This window comes from Zosterops lateralis (genome assembly GCF_965231275.1).
Source record: "Zosterops lateralis genome assembly, chromosome: 4".
Taxonomy (NCBI): Eukaryota; Metazoa; Chordata; class Aves; order Passeriformes; family Zosteropidae; genus Zosterops; species Zosterops lateralis.
The window spans coordinates 53,958,638-53,974,686 of NC_139765.1; the positions used below are offsets into that span (position 1 = coordinate 53,958,638).

General features: G+C 41.1%; 1 protein-coding gene across 5 annotated transcripts in view; it reads left to right on the top strand.

The window, feature by feature from the left end:
* The window catches only part of PLXNB2 (plexin B2), a 250,146-nt gene that overhangs the window by 22,763 nt on the left and 211,334 nt on the right, over positions 1-16,049 (top strand). The window contains exon 1 of one of the 5 annotated variants that reach the window (XM_083859524.1): positions 196-215. The exons of the other annotated variants lie outside the window; for them this stretch is intronic. The gene's annotated coding sequence lies outside the window, so the exon portion shown is untranslated. Of the gene's footprint in view, positions 1-195; positions 216-16,049 lie in introns of those variants that run through there. 5 annotated transcript variants of the gene reach the window in all.

The following is a 16,049-nucleotide window of genomic DNA, read 5'->3' on the forward strand; positions in this document are numbered from 1 at the left end:
TGGAAAAGTGGGAACTTGCTCCAGCTAATTCAGACACACTGTCTTACCAAGTCATTATTTCTAGGTACTTAGGATTCTGGCTGAAGACCAAAAGGACCTTGTCTGTGTCTGCTCTGCTGTGGCTATTCTTGGTTAGAGGCCCACTTCCTGTTTGACAAACCCTTGCAGATTCTTCGTGGCTTCCATATGAATGGCATGGTATTAAACTGAATATGGTAAATATACCCTTTGTTGGAGAATGTGGGGCATCTGGTACAGATTTTGGCATCCTTTTCCTTCTAAAAAGCAGAATTGCACAATAACTGCTCCATTCCAGGAGCAGCAGCTTTTGAACCTGCACTATATTGAAGTTAAATGTTTGCCAGGCATTGTCCATTACGTTTTGCAATACGAAACACTGACCTTTCATATGAAAGGCATTTATTTTATATAAAGGCATTTATTTTAAAAAGTCCATTTTTATGGGTATTTGGTTCACTAGTCTTGAAGAATGAGTGACTGGCAGATGCATCAGTGGACTTCTATATAGCATCTTTGGCTCTTTATGTGCTCTAATCCATGGTGCTGATCTTCATTAATTTGTTTCTGTAGCCACAAGTTTCATATCCCAGACAGGCTGATCCTGTTGTAGCTAGCTGGCAGTAACAGAAGGAAAATAGCTTGATTTTTCACAGGTGTTGCCATGCAGTCATGCATTCCCTTCTCCAGACTTCACTCTTTGGTCAGCCATGAAATGCAGCATGTGAGGGTGTGTATGGAAACTGTAAGCTAAAAAACACCCTCTGAATGAAGGGAATTGGTTGTATTAGGGATGAGCAGTCTTGTTTGCTCGCATCTTAAGCCAGCAGCATGAAATTGCTTTTAGATACTTGAAAACAGCAAAAGAAAATTGCTTCTCCCCCTCACCCTGCCTTTGGAAGAGCATGTTCTTGTTAGCTGGGCTGTTTGTAAAGGTGTGACTGTCTTTGTTATCCCTAAGATGGTCTGTTGGTGTTCTGGGAGGGCTTCTTGCCTCCCCAACCACCTATTTGTTTTCCTATTATTTGCAGCTGGTGGAGTGTTTGTGCTCACAGGATTATTTGTTTACAAATGATATCGTGTCTTCTGAGACTACATCTTCTGATGATGATCAATGGCTCAGTTACGTTTAATAAAGCTGAGGCAGTCAGACACTGGAATTCTTTTGAAGTTGTTGAGGCCTCATCTGAGTCATATAATACCTTAAATGAAAACAGAGCAAATAGGAAATGTAGAAACGAATGACAGGTGTTGGCAGGAGGGATGTTTAGGAAGTTTATAGCTTTCACATCTTTCTTTTCTGCTCAGGGCAGATGATTGCTCTGCCTTTAGGCACAGACAAGCTGCAAATGAGAAGATGGTGGATAAAAATGGGTAGCAGTGGCATGATGGGAGGTATGTGATGGATCTGACTGAACAGATCTTCTTTTTCCAGCACAGGAAAAGATTCTTGTTCCGGTGGATCAGGTTTAGCATTTAGTGCTGATGCCCTAGGCCCCAGGAAGGTGGTCACAGGGTAGAGCTGGCTGGAGGCTAGGACTCAGCAGCTCAGTTTCCAACGAGGAAAGATCTCCTAGGACCTCCAGCAATGATTAGTTCCAAGATGCTCTGGCAGGCACTGAGTGGTTTTGGGATGTGTTTGGAAGCCGATTCAGTAGTCTGTAAGAGATATTTTCACATGTTTCAGTTGCTCCCAGCCTTCCTACCTGTGAGTGTCCATAGGACTATTTAAGACATTTGCAGATTCTGACTGCACATAGGCTTTAGTCAAACTAAATGGCCCTCAGCACATTCTGATGCCTGGGACTGTGCCCCACTGCTGCAAGACTTTGCACTTCTCACTGTTCATCAAGTTCCTGTTGGTCCATTACTTCAGTCAGTCAAGGTCCCTCTGTAGGGCGGCATGTCTCTGGTGTATCAGCCGCTCCTCTTGGCCATGTGTCACCCTCTGTATGGCCACTCCTCTTGTCTGTGTGTCATCTGCAGGCTGGCTGTAGATATACTGCCCCGTCATCCAGATGACTGGTGATGATGTTGAACAGTACTGGACCCAGTACTGGCCCCTGGAGTGCACCACTAGTCACTGGCTTGAACTTTGTGCCAATGAAAGGTGTGAGTTTTCTAGTGTCAGGATCTGAGTGGCAGGGAGGTGGGAATAAAAAGTCCCTCGACTGTCTCCTGCTGGGAGCTGAAGGAAGCTTGAGTGAGCGAGATGCAAAGACACAGAGAGATGTGGCAGTGTTTGCAAGAGATTTTGCCTGACAGGTGGGGAGGGGAGCTTTCAGAGGGAGATGTGTGTTTTTGTCTTGTAAGTCAATGCCAATTTGTACAATTTTATCACTGGTCTTGAAAATAGTTTATCACCAGCTTAAATCCCAACCTTCTGGAGTCAAATGACTGAGGGAATGTAAGCATTTTCTTAACAGAGTATTAATCTCTCTGTTCCTGGTATTAACTTGAGAAGGAAGAGCAACTTAAATCTAAATGCTTAAAAATGAAAGGTAAATAAAAACATGCCTTATTTGCCATCAGTGGACCTGAGATGATCAGTATGGCCAGGGCCCAGATGGCTTTGCAGCCTGCACACCCAGGTGTCTGGGTGGCTCAGGTACTGCGGGACTGCATGCACCCCATGATAAAGGCTTGCTGCTGGCAGTGCATATGCATTATGTTGAAACATGTGTCGTGCTGGTTGGGCTACTTCCAAGAGACTTTAATATGCTTGTAGTCATCCTTTGTCTCCAAAAGTAGCTTTCAGACTGAGTGCTGTTCCCCTTTCTTCATGGGCAGGGTTGGAGTTTGGTGGTTTCCATCCTGCCTCCAGTTCCTCGCGCCTCTTATTCTCTGCAGCTGGTGGGTAGTGCTTCCTCCCCAGCTAATTCAGCTTCTGGAAGGGCTGTGCGTTGTGCCAGACCTGTGAGATGTTTTGATTTGGGAGTGATTTGTTTGGGTTTTTTTAAAGAACACAGTGCTCTTTTGGAGGTTTTATTTTTAAACTCTATGTGTGAACGTGTACCCAGCTTGCCTGTGGTTAGGTAAGCAGCTGAATTAGCATAGGGGAAAGGTGTGGTAGCTCTCCTGTGCAGGCAGGGAGGCATAGAGTTGGCAGCAGTGGGAAGGAGGCAGCTCCCCAAACCAGCTTTGCTGCTGCCGGAGGATTGGCAAGGTGCAGCAGCATCCTTCCCCAGGTGCTTCTGTACTTTCCACCACCACCGCCCCCCCCCCCCCCCCCCCCCCCAAAGATGCTGCCCACTTGCTTAAAATGCTCTGGTCAAACAGAGTCCAAGGAACTCCCTGGGAGCTGATGAGACTTCTACTTTAACTCCTTGGTGACAGAACTGAAGGCATACCCCCATCTGCCATAAGCACAGACAGAGCCTGACCAGGCTGGAGGGGAGCTGGGGACGTTTTCCCAGAGTGAGAGCAGTGCTGAGCTGGGTGTCCCTTGTCCACCTGGTACACACTTCTGTAGTTAAACTGCTCTAATTTTGTTCTAGTCCAACACAAAGTGATCAGGATAGGGCTATATCTATGAATACAATGAGTCTTCTCATGCAGGATGAGTCACAAGATCAGTGGAAATGATTGCCGTAATGGAGCTGGAGAGGGGCCGTGGCTGAAGGTTCTTGTACTCTGAATGAGATTTTCAGTGCCTGTGCCTGGGTTCCTCTCCAGTAACCTCATTTTTTCCTGCATTGTAGCTGGGTTTATGATAGCCCTGGAAAAGACATGGGCATAGCTGCATTGTAATTGTCTTGCTAAGGAGCTTCTACTTAGATATTAGTTTTTCCTGGCTCACTTCTGTGAGGAATCCTGTCTAGCAGCCAAAGAGAGCCTAGCCCTTATAAAAACCACCCATAACATCTTCTCGAAGCATCTGTTAGCTGTGTCCCAATTGGCTTGAAGGATCTGTGTACTCAGGGCTTGTGAGCAAAAGCTATGTGAACCTGCCAGAATTATGCCCTTGGCTGCAAAAAAAAAAAAGGCACATAGAGTCCAATTACTGGCTCTAAGCAGTATAAAATAATGTTAAATAACTCCTGATTTTTAGATTTAATTAAAATGAAAGGCTGAATTGGCACTGCCACTTCTGAGTTCTCAGTGAGTGGTAGGAGTTTGCAGCAAGGTCTATGGGAGAAACTTTGAAATTATTCTAGTTATGCTGGAAGACAGAGATCCAAAAATATTTGGCCTTGCTCACTATGCTGAACATGTTCCTGTTCATGCTTTTGGTTGCTTGTTCCCAAGTGACAATGACACATTCACTTAAATCATGGGGGAAAAGAATAAGATTTTAAAGCAGTTGATTATGAATCATACCAAAACCAATCCAACCACCCTGTACTGGGGACATAAGAAAAATGTAGTTCAGCATTTACAGTCATGAAAAAAAAAAAAGAAGTTTGGGGAAGTAACGCACCCAAAGTAGCCTGCAAGTCACTGTGTATTAATACAACTTGACAAGAGTGATTTCTGTCACCATATCAAAACCATGTATTTTCCAGTAATCTTCCTTTATTTGTACTGAGATTGTCTGGTCTGACTGACAGCTAGTTTGCTTGTTCCTTCATGGGGTAATCTGTTTTTTCTTCTATGTCTATATGAAGCTGAAGAAGAAAATTGCAGGTAGGCTTTTTGTAGGCAGACAGAGTCTTTCCTGCTCATCGCTGTATGTGAAAAGTTGCAAGCTGTGTTCAAGGGAGAAAAGAAAACTATGTTCTGCTACTGGAATATTGTTATAACACCTTTCGAACGAAGGTCTCATAATGTGGTGATGGAAGTCAGTCCCAGATGGGCTCTTAGCAAAAATGAATTTGAAGAATTCAAACAGCTTCTTTAAAAATCTGTTTATTTGTGTTATGTGCTACTAATTTAGCTTCTTAAAGTTGTTTTTTTCTTCCTTCAAGGTGGAAGAATTAACAGTCATCTGAGTGTAATAACAATTTTCCTAGCTTTTTGAATCATATTTATTCTAAATATGAGGCTATAACTGCAGTACTTATATTTTATGTTGATAGTGTTTAAATTATTGAAGGGAATTGCAAAGCTATATTCTGCTTGGACCTTTTGTTCCAGAAAAATAAAATAAATTCTAAGTACTTGGGCTTTCCTGAATTATATGTTTTCTGAGAGGGACTGTAAAACCAATCCAACCTTGGAAATCCTGGCCTCTTTGCCAGGATGATCAACGTGATGTTGAGCAATGCCTGGGCAAGTGCATTTATGAAATGACATGATTGAAAGCTGCAAACCTATTTAATTATCTACCAGCAGATACACATGCTAAATTTCCACTGTTGCTGCATCATTTAAGTGTGGTCTAAAGTACAGCTTCTTCCATGAATCTTGGAATATTTCATGGCATATTTTTTCTTTAAGCACAGATCCCTGAAGTCACATTATAAATAATTCCAGCTTTCAACTGAATTCCTATATTTCGAAAAATGTAGTGAAAGACAAAAACAATGGAAGTGCATTGCTGCTCAAAAATCACATGCTGAAAATAAAGCTATACAGACAGGAACAGGGCTGCCCCATGTGTGTTTGGCTTTATGGTTGATTTTTTTTTTTTCCTCATGGGAAGAAAATCATCTGAGTCATTGCTCTGGAAATATTTGGGGTTGGCACAACTACTGCAAACTACAGTACCATTCATCAAAGCAAATAGTGGTAAAGTGTTCAAATTCCACTCAGATCACTTCCTTCATCATTTTCTGATGGGCCTAAGCTGCAGCTGACACCACCCTAAATGGAAGACAAATCCGTGTTTACTGAAGTTAAGGGGAGAGCTTGAAGTTAGGGGGAGAATCTTTCCTCCTCTCCTTGTTAGAGTGTGGGATCCTCAGTGCTGGAACTCCCTACTGCACATGGGAAACGATGCACCCACATTGCACCCACCGAGGTGTTACTGCAGACTGGCTCAATGTGCATGAGGGTTCCCACCCCAGGGGGCTGAGGGTGGCACCTTTATGCAGTAAATTCCTAGCAGAGCTCCTGCCTACACCCCTATCCTCCAGCTGGAGTGGGCTGAGGACACACATGTTATTAGGTGCCAAAATGAAGGGAAACTTAGATGTCAGTTATTTTAAATAGTGTGACTCATCCCTTATCCTTTTACCTTGTACTCTGTCTTTTCTCATGCCTTTGCTGTTCGTAGCCTACAGATCCTTAGCTTTGCTAAAATTGCTGTTGGTATCTTCAAGGCAGCCAGATTGCAGGGACTTGCCTTCACTGGACCAGACATGTCTCTTTGATAGTCGCCTGGCGCTTTTTGAAATGTCAGTTCTAAAAGGCTTCTCATGGAAAAGAAAAAAAACCAAAAAAAAAACCCCAACAACTTCTGGTAACAAGGCACTGGAGCTGGATGCTGTTCATGCAGAGCTCTAGAGGAATAAAAATAAGAAATTGCTCCTAGTTTGCTGTCTGCTTAAATAAACCAATATTATACCAGCCTAGTGAGGGCTTCTGGGGGTCACGTAGGGAGATTATCATAAATCTTGCTCCTGTATTACGTAGTTTTGTAGAAATCAGAATAGGAATAGAAGCAGTAGATAACAGAAATATAATGAGCCAGAGAGGAGACAGCATGTCTTCTGTAAAGGGAATTTGCTTCTTGTGATTCTGTGCAAGTTTTGGAGGGAAGCTACTACATGGATACAACAGATCAAACTGGTACTTTGTAAAAAGCTCTTTGAAAATAGAAGTACGAGCTATATTTCACAGAAATATTTTAGCTATGTTAGAAATATAGTTACATTTAACCACAGTTATCAGGGAATGAAAGAAAAAGTGCTAAGCAATTAAAAATAGGAAACAAAGAAATGGACTATTTGATTAGCATCCTTATTCTGTAGCAGCAGGGGATGAGTCCTTCAAAGATCTGTTATTGGAGCTGTTCAACATATTCATCAATGATCTGATTTTTAGTCGATGACAGAACTTGTAGAGAATACCAAAATTATTTACAATAATCTGACCTGAAGCTGCCTGAAATTACTTGCAGAGACTCTTTGAACACAGAGCTGGAAAAATGGGGAAATGAAATTCAGTGTCAAGGAATGCAAAATAATGCATGAAAGGGGAAAGGAAATAATCCTCTTCTTTCTGAGGGGCTAAAAAGCCTCAACATACAAGGTTCAATGGATAATACTTTGTATTCAGTGTGCAGTGGTGGTCAGCAAAGTAAATAGAAAATAAGAAATACTAGGACAGGAGTAGAGAGCAAAATCAGAATTATCCCTGTGATTTTATAGATCCTTTTTGAATCTTAGACACCCTGGAGGGTTCTGATAATTTCATCTGCAGGTTGGGCCACCTTTTCTTAGGAAAAAAACTCTTCAGTTCACGTGAAAAAAGGCATGAGAGAGAAAATATGAGGTAATTTAAAAGTACAGACTAGGGACAATACAATTATCAGACAGCAGGCCTAAATCCTTCAGTTCCTTCTTCTGCCCCCTCTCCTGTTTGAGGGAAATTTAAATCATGGAGTTGCTGCAGGAAGCTTTTAAATGCCAGTGATATGGAGAAAAGATTATGCACATACATAGAAAATAAGACCTTTGGTAACTTTAAAGCCTTGATGCAACTTTCAATTGAGAGAGTCCTGAAAGTCATTTTTCTTAGGAATCTGGGAAGATATCTGACATGAAAAATTAATGGTCTTCAGTGGCTGCTGCTGGCTACTGTTAAAATGTGGTTCATTTTCCCTGACTGTCTTCAGCAAGACACCTAATTTCTATCTCTATACGTTTATTTACAGCAAACAATCATCAGGGGATGGGAAGAGGGGAGGCTGAGGTGATTCATGCAAGCCTGAGATAAGCACCTAAACTAGGGAAGCTGAATTGCCCCTGGGAGGGCTCAGTCTCCTTGAAAACAGAAATAACCTAATGACTAGTTTGGGCTGCTCTGCAGAAAGTGAGATGAAGTCTGTTCTCTGGGGAATGTGCTGGACTAGAGGATGTTTCCTCTGTCTTATCAGGACAGCTCTCAGGTTTCTAAACAACACAAAAAGCTGTGCATCAAAGTGGATGGTACCAGGGGCCTTAATTCAAAATGACTTAGCACAGTGGGTATGTTGGTCTGTTTTTCAAAAGGGTCTTGAGCTCATTCAGCAGTGAGTGGCAAGGGATGGCTCTGGATGATCGTGGGTGTGAAGGTGGGCTCCAATTGAAATGCCCAGGTTCAGTAGTGTCCCTTCTTTTGCTTCCATCCTTCTAAGGGAGATGGAGTTGTCTGATGAGGGGCTCAAGTACTGAAAGAAATGGAAACAAATCCTGATGGAATAAGGAATAAACATAGTTACAGATTAACATTTAAATATCTTCAATGAATGTAATTTCCTGAATTATGTCCTCCATTGAGTTCACAGTACATTCCAGTGGTGCCCAAGAGAATTTATGTCATTAATTTCATAAAAATTGGCTATCTTTAAACTACATGCAATAATAAACACCTCTGCAATTCTGTGCTGGAGGTTCCGGAGCTGAGCACTGACACATGGGTTTGGTGGCATGAGCCAGTGGAGGAGCCACTGAGGAGCTCTGAGTCAGTGTGTGCACATAAGGGGTCTGGAAGAGGTCAGAGAGAAATTTTCCTTGTTCTTGTGGCATGTTAATTGGGTGTATACCATCCATGAGGGCAGCTTGCCTGATGTAATAACTTAAACATATAGTGGAGATTGCTTGCAGTGATAATAGGTAATCTGCCTTACTAAGGGCCTAAAATGGGTACAGCATCTTTGTACAAGAGGCTAGTTCTATAGTAATGAAGCTCATCTATCTACCACTGTAAACATTTCTTCTGTGTTGCTCAACTGCCAGTTGTAACAGGTGAATAATTCTTTTCTTAGTGTTCAAAGCAAGGTAGTAAACAGGTAACTCCTCAGCTCAGATTTAAGAAGGGTGAACCTCAATATTTATTTGTTTTACCTGTGACTGCATCACTGCTTTTGTGAATAGTAGACCTACCAAGTACGTGCCTGTCTAGTTTTTAGTTTTGTATTTCTAAATTACCACCACATGCTTTAAAAATGACATAACCATGGGGTGAGTGTGCTCCCATCCTGCAGGGTGTGAAGGCATTAGTCACCGTGGGCATGCTTGTGGTGGAAGACAGGATTCCTCCACCAGCCCACGTCACAGCTGATGGCCCAACACACCCAGGGTTTTGTTGTTTCTTGCCTCTATCACTAACTCCCTGCAAATCCCTTACAAAGTAGAAAAATCACCATATCATGGGGAAAGACTTCTCAATCATCCTTTTTTTTTGTACACCAGTTAATTTGATAAAGAAATTAAGAGCATGCTATCACCCAAAATTTTAATTGAATTGTTTAAGTAGCAGTGCTGTGGGAGAAGATTTAAGAAATGCAAAAAGAAAAGCACACTTAATCAGCTATCTATCATTCCCATAACAAGTCCCATGTAACTCCATCATATAGCTGTTTCAAATGATTGAAAAAAGAACTACTGAAGCACCCAGGAGAGAAGGGAGTTGCGAGGTTCAGTATTTTTAAATTGCTGTCACAAACAATCTCATGTTGAAATACTCTGTACTACAAATGTCATAGATATATCCCCAGTCAGCTGGCTTTTCATTAGGAATGGAGACATTGAAATTTTTTCATGATTCAATTTATGGTGCAGTGGGGTAACCTGGAGAACAATTCAGGAGAAAAGGGAAGCCTTTTATAACAGGTATTTTCTAACAAGTTACCAGAATTCAGAGCTATAAGACTGTTCTGAACAATTTTTCAGAATTGCTTACTGTTTTTAAATATCTATTGCACAACTACAAAAATAGCCCCCTTTTAAATGTGTTTTTTTTCTTTTTTTTTTTTTTTAATTAAGGCTTTTATATATTTATTTTATTCATTTATTACAGACCCGGTAATGTTAAAACCAGTATGCTGTAATTACAAGTAGGCATTTATTGCTACTGTTGCCACTGATTCAAAATGACTGACATTCAGAATTGGGGGCTGTGGGAGGTTTAGGTGGAAGCAAGCCTGAAATATTTCTTTCTGCAAGAAAAGGCAACCTAACCTTTTTAATAGAGAGATGCTTGACACATCATGAAAAACCCAAACCTTGTACTTGGGGAATTATTTCTGAACACTGACAACCAATCAGCTTAGCAGCATTAAGGAAAAACTTTCTTCTCCACCTGTTTTGGACATGTGAAAAAAGACATTTCAGATGTGCACAGCTTCCGTGTGCAATTAGCCGGAGGATTTGCTGCTTGTGATTTTTAAATCATTCAGGAAAGTAACACCTGCTTGGCTTCTGAAATTGTAGCTTCATGATAGCACCACCTAGTAATTATTATTCTGAGTCATCAACTAATGCTCATTACCATTTCATAATAGCAATATAATTAAAAATTTGGTGCCATATTCCAGTAAGGATGAAGCTTGGAAGCTAAAGACATGGCTTTAGAGAAGTTAGTTGCATTATATTACTCTACCATATCTGTTGAATGGTTTCTGAATGGCCCTCAATTATTCCTGTGCTAAAGTCACATTTTTGTTTTTCCTGGTGTGTTTTGAATATGGGGAAGCATTGTGAGGGGAGCAGTGTCAGAGCAGCAAAGCTTGTCTACCCAAAAGGGGACTTTTGGTTTGGGCCTGGAAGAGGTTGGGGTCAGATCTTGATGGAATTGAGCCCCTGCACTTGTTGCTTTGAAGGTCAGAGGGGACCCATGGAAGCAGTTGATCCCTGTCTGGCAGGCAAGGGGCTGATTGGGAAAAACAGGAAAAATCAAGTAGTCTGCTGTGGTTAATTCTGAGTTGAAAAGGCACTTTGTATTCTCTCTTCAGTTCAGATGGAGGTGTACCCATAATGAGGGTTTGTCTTGGCTTTTGTGTGAAGAAAATTGACCAGGAGTAGCCAGTGGTCTTTCCTCGAGGATTTATTTCATCAATAAGATGTGGGAGTGTTTATAAAATCTGCCAAATTCCTAATAACAGCTTCAATTCAGTGGATTGGCATTCTCTGATCAAATCAACTCTAAGAAAAAGACCTAACATCTATAAGCTGACAGACAATGCCTATTACCTCTTTATCATCCTCTCTTTACCTCCTCTCTACTAAATTAAATGGATTGGCTATAGTGTCTGTCTTTAAGTCTAGCTCTAAATAGAGTATATATCTCCCATCTGAGCTCTTACCAATGTAATGACATTAGATTCAAGCAGTCAATGTCAGAAACAGATACATTTTAGGAAGTCCAGTGTTAAATGATGTAATTACATCTTACAATTTCGACATGGTGCTTTGATGCTGTGTGTGTTGGAGTATCATGTTTGCTCTCTCTCCACTTCCCTGGAGTGATTGTGCTAGCAGGTAAACAACTGTGACCCTAATGATCTTTTACATTACTCTGTTCCAAATTGTATTCCAACACTGTGAACTAAATTTTGGGTCTGCTTTCTGTGTGATCTTCTTTGGTTACAGTAGCAGTGCTGCTGTTAAATTGAGTTTATTGTACCTCATGATCTACATCATCATATCTTTGAACTTGACTTGTGCTTTTGTTCAGGTCACAGGAAAATTGATGGAATGATGGATTTATACCAGCACTATCTTTCTTAACTAGTACTTCCATGTTCCTGTCAAATTTTTGGTTCGGCTTCTGTTTCTTACAAAGATTAGGAGAGCTGGTATGGCAAGGATTGAATGAGAATTGTTGAGCATTATGAGCTGTTTGATCTGCTTTGTTAACTTACGTGGCATCTGTTTTTAAATAGAACTATTTAGTTATAAGGCCTTAGTTATAAGATGCTTAGTTTGCTGAAAGACATTGGGTGCCTTCTTTAGTTAAATTTGTCAGGCTGGGGATTATAGGTCTGATTTTCCTAGAGCTATATTGACTATTTTCCTGAGGATTCTATATCTTAATTTTGTATGTTCTTCATTTTCTATGTATATTTAGGTGCTCAAGATCAATGTCTTAGATGGTCCGCAGTTTCAACAGTGAACTTATTTTCAGTCCTTAAATATTGCTAAAACACTTCATGTCTTGTTGTCTAAAACATTCTCATAATGTGATATTTAAGAAGTCTTCAACCTCAGTAGCTTCTTGGCTCACACTTATAAACTTGTGGGAACAAATGATTTGGGCTGACAGCTCAACATTTTAACTTTTAAAAATGCTGTATAATGTCTTCTGTGACTTTCTCAGAAAATGGTACCTGCTGATTTCCAAAACTCAAGTGAAATACTAGTGTGGCAGAGTGAGAGGGTGCCAGAGTCTCCATTTTGGTGTGCCTGAAAGCCTCAGGTTTTCCAGCAAAAGGCTGGTGAATGGAAAGCCTCTGCTAAAGTTGGCATGCGAGCCAGATACACCCAGCAGCTCATGCTGTGCTAATGGCAGCTTTAGGGACACATTTGCTTCTCCATTTTTCTGAAAGGTGTCTAATGAGAATATAACTCTGACCTATTCACAGTCAGGGTAGCATGATTTGTTTGCTATTGCTATTAGTACCTGCAATTCAGCCATAGTCTAATCTTACAGATATGGCTTACTTCAACTTAATTTAAGGTAATATCCTATAATATTAAGGGATATTTATGAAATGAGGTCTTTAAAACTCTTTCCTCCTGCTCTTAGCATTACTTAGTCTTGTTGAATGCTTTCAATCTTGAAACAGATTTCAGCTAGACATAAAGAAAGCTGAGCAGTGGTGCTAATTCAGATGGCTCTGTGATATTTTGCTCTTGCATATTTACTTTGCTGTTCTGCTTCCCATTTTATTTGAATTGTAATGTTCTTGCACTGCTGATGAGTAATTGTTTTATTTAATGATGTGCATGCTGGAGAGAAAAGAAACATAGTGGAATGTTATGTGAGGAAAATTGGTATCCATCCATCTATCCATATTTTTAAAAAAAGTTAACCATTTTCCCAACAGTATCAGAAAGGTGATTCTTGCACTTGTGGTCTGTTAACGTGACACAGATCTCCCGAACCCCCACATCCTTCTGCAGATATGTTCAGCTCTTTTCTGGTTTGTTTTTTTTTTTTAACCTGCTTGGCAACTTGGAGCTAAGGCAAAGAAAGGAAAGAGAAAGACTTGCCAGAGCAGTGGGAAGGGAGATTGCACGCTGGGAAAAGAATTTGTGGTTTGGGGAGGGAGGAGGAAGCTGGGAGGTGGCCATGCTCTCCCCAGCCTGGAGGAAACATGAGGAGCTGCTGCTTGTGCTGCCTCTGCTCATTTCTCTTCTAATGCAGAGAAACAGCCAGAATTTCCTAGTATGCTCCATCAAAATTTTGCTGCAGCATTTTATTTCACTCCCTTGTTCAGTGTCTTCAGTTTCTTAACAGAACTATGGCTGGGCCCTCCCCTAAAACAGCCAGAGGATTGAAGTTTGTCCCTCTCTCCTGCTTAGACTCCCTAGTCTGCCTGCATTTCAAATAGAAAGCACTCTGTGGCAACACACATATTTTTATCTTATAAGTAAGAGCTCTCTCAATTTGCAGTGTACTTCTTTAGTGAGAGAACTGGGACAGAGTAGTTATTTCTCCTCCTTGAATGCAGAACAATCATTTTCTCTTACACCTTCCTGCGTGAACAAGTTGCTTCTCCACGGGTGACAGTGCTTCTTTGAAGTAAACAGTAATTATAAGGAAAAATCCTTATCAATATTGTGAGGCTGAAGTGTGTGTGTGTGTATATATATATATATATAACAAATTCTATTGTAAGAGAGAAAGTTATATAAGAAAGAAATACCATCTCAGTGGTCATAGCTTCAAGAGCTGTTGGGTATTATTACTGTTGTCCTTGCTTCACAGAGAAACTTCCTGCAATGAGTTGTCCAGGCTTTTGGACAGGGATCAAATGACTAACAGTTATAGTTTATTTTTAGTTTTTTAGTTTGGACTGACATAGTTACCAGGAATATTTCCGTATTTCCATACTGAAGCACTACAAGACGTTTCTGTAAATGACTGCTCTGCCATATCCATACCAGTGCTATAGGCAGACTGGCAGAACTAGGACACAGGTTTCAGTCATGTTCCAAACTTCATATCTCTTTGTGGTCTTGAGACATCCTAAGCTTTCCCCTAAAGTGTCTTTCTGCTGGTCATCCTAAGGAGGATGTCTCCTTATTCTGTTGCTATCAATTCTTGCATGGTCAGAGACAACTGAAATAAGTTGATTTATTATTTTACTTTAAAATATAAACAACTTTTTAGTTTTGTCTATTTTTTTCAATCCACATTGCCTTAGTTGCCAATTAATAATGTATAGTACAAAAATGGGCACAGCTGATGTTGCAGCAGACAGAGGTATATGTGGGAATTCCTTAAGCCATGTTTGCTGCTTAGAAGGACTTACGGTACAGCTACTCCTTCAGTCATAGCACTTGATACTCATTAGAGCCTTTATTTAGAAGGACTGTAGTTCTTTGCTTCTCTGCCTCATTAAACTATTTTTCTAATAAGATTGTTTTCTGAAGGGTAGAAGTGAGAATTTCAGAACTAAATGGTAGCCATCAGTCACTGTACATGGAAGAGTTACCTGGAATCTAAAAGAGAAATCCAGCCTGCTGCATCTCTGTCCCTGAGATGAAATAGTCTAGTGAGTCTCTGTCATGTTATCATGGTGGTACAGTTTGTAAAAATTATTTTCTACTGCTTCCTTCTTGCAGGGAAGAGAGTCTTGGTTTTTAGCCCAACTTGGATCTTTCATTATGCCCATTACCCTCCAAAGAAAAAAACAGCTTGTTTCTCCCTTCTTCTCACTTTTCCATATTGGATCATTTGAGAGTTCAGCAGCTTCTCACCTTGGCCCTGGTTGTCTCAGAATTAAAAACTCATCTGTTCTGGATGCTTTTCAGAGTATACTTTGTTAATGGGCAACAGGAGTCCTACAACAAGTGGCTCTGAAGCCACAGAGATGTTGATCCTTTGGGACCAGTGGTACAAGAATTGGTTAGCAGAAGCTTCTGCTTTTGGAAGACACATGGAAAGAATCAGTGAAGTGGGGAAATGTAGCTGAGAAGCTGTAAGAGATGTTGAAGAAACAAATAATACTTTTGCTGAATACAGACAAGACTTCTGGAGTCTAGATTAGCCAAACAGCCTGACTTGAGGTGTTTCGAGCATGTCCTCTCTAAGACACCTCAAAGGGATTTGATCATCAGAGAAAGATGCACATGCAGCCTCTGAAGATGCTGCCCTCTGTTCTCAAGATCAAAGGATTATTTAATCTCTCTGAAAAAAATCCAGTGCCCACTTTGCATTTCAACTTGTGCATGTACCAGGTAAAAAAGGAGCCAGCACCATCAGTAGTTGGAAAATGGCCCCTGGCCCTGTGTGCCAGTGTGATTAAATCAATGTTCACCACCTTTGGGGCAGTACCTGCCTGTGTTTGCAGTGGTTTCTGTCCCACTACCCAGGGTTGCACCCCTGAGATCCCCAGGGTGAAAGGCGCAGTTGGATGAACTGCTGTGCTGAGCAGCACAGTTGATTTGAATCCATTCTTTTTGCTTTTATATACTGCTAGCAGGATCTTTCTCTGGATTTTTTACTGTTATATGTGGATGCTTTGAAGGTTCAAAAATGTATTGTTGTAACTGTGCCAGCAAGGACAGCTAGTCAGTCTCACTTTGGTGATAGAAATGGAAGGTTGAATGACGTTCCCTGGTTCTTCTGGGATCTTGTATATCTCAGCCCCAAATCATCACCATGCCTCAATCTTGGCCCCCAAGAGGGGCCATTTGATTTGTGGAGGGAAGAATAAAGTGTGAAAGTGGCTGAGGGAGTTAATTGGGGGACAAGAAGAAGGGGATATGTTTGAGTCACTGTGATGCTGTGCCAGCAACTGCCTCAGCTCCCTGCTGTGACTTGTCCGGGAGAGATGCCAGTGGGTGCCCAGCCCAGTGCTGACAGGCAACTACTTATCTTTCATGCTCTCCTGATCTATCCTTATGTGAAGTGTTATCCTCTTACCTCTGGCACTGGGCAGCTGCTCTCTGGCACACCCAAGGTAGTGGTTCGCTTCCAGGGTTGTTGTGATGGTC